The sequence below is a fragment of the Aplysia californica genome, unplaced genomic scaffold (assembly GCF_000002075.1).
Source record: "Aplysia californica isolate F4 #8 unplaced genomic scaffold, AplCal3.0 scaffold00887, whole genome shotgun sequence".
Taxonomy (NCBI): Eukaryota; Metazoa; Mollusca; class Gastropoda; order Aplysiida; family Aplysiidae; genus Aplysia; species Aplysia californica.
In genome coordinates this window covers 39,625-40,867 of record NW_004798157.1, presented here as the reverse complement: position 1 = coordinate 40,867, position 1,243 = coordinate 39,625, and positions in this window count along the sequence as shown.

Genomic DNA, 1,243 nt, shown 5'->3' with positions numbered 1-1,243 from the left:
GGACTATGAGAGAATTACTGCGCTGTCGTAAAGTGGGGCCGCCGTCCCTTTGGTCTTTTCAACCCTCCTCTTTCCCCTCCCTCCCTCTCCTCTTCCTCCTCCACCCCCTCCTCCTCCCCCTCCTCCTCCTCCCCCTCCATCCTTCTCCTCCGGGGTACTGCAGGGAGTGGACAGAGTGTGACAGTGATACTGGGCTGGTGAGAGGGCTTGACTTGTTGTTGTGTGGAGGAGACAGTGGTGAAGAAGAAGAAGAAGAAGAAGAGGAAGGAACTGTTTTGTTCCAAATATTCTTCCTGTCGATTAAAAAAAGATAAAACGCCTGAAAAAAACATTTCTTGCTAAAATTGCAAAAGAGACACTCACATGATCGTTGTGAAGAAAACCTTTTAAAAAATTGTTTTGTTTGAAAAACAAGAAAAACAAAAATCCCAAACTAGCCAAACAAACGAAAAGCAGAAGTGACAGCTCCGCTGAGGAAGCCAGCCAGCCTCTCCTCGTGAAGGGCCGCTCGTCCTTCGTCATCGTCCTGTCCACCCACACGTCGTGGGTTCTCCCTTCTTTGACGTCACCCGTCAGAGGTCAAGGCCCATCACCACCACCGCCGCCGTAACATATTTAACTCTATGAGGACGAGTATTGTATTCTGCGACAACGCTTTTTTTTTTTTTTAAAGACGTGCTGTTTTGAGGTACTAAAAAAGAAAAAGAAAAGAAAGCATAATGTTTTTATTCATACAAGTTCTTTTTTTTTTTTTTTATAATGTTTTTTTCAGTTTCGTTCTCTAAACTCTAGATTCCTTCGACTGGCAACAGTGTCCGCATTATGAAATGTGGTAATTCGTGTTTCTGAATGGGGTATGTTAGTGCAAATATTGCGCATTTTTTGTTGTTTTTGTTTTTGTTTTCGTTTTTTGCTTTTGGTTTGCTGCTGCTGGTCGGACATAATATATGTCGTGTCCCTTACGCCTTTTAAAGAAGTTTTTTTTCCTTTCGAACTGCCTTTTGTGGGTGGTTGGCGGGTGCTGTAGTGTAGTTTGCATCTTCTTTCCGATCAAACATCTATCGTCCTTTTCTCCCTTTCTTCTTTTTTATGTTTGTTATTCTCTTGTAACACCTCTAATCTTCTGGCGCTCATGTGACATTATGCTGTTGCAAGCGCCGTAAAACCTCCAGTAAAACTTTAAAAAACAAAACAACAAAAAACCCAACTGCCTTTTGTGTAGTTATCGGGGGTGGAGGGGGGG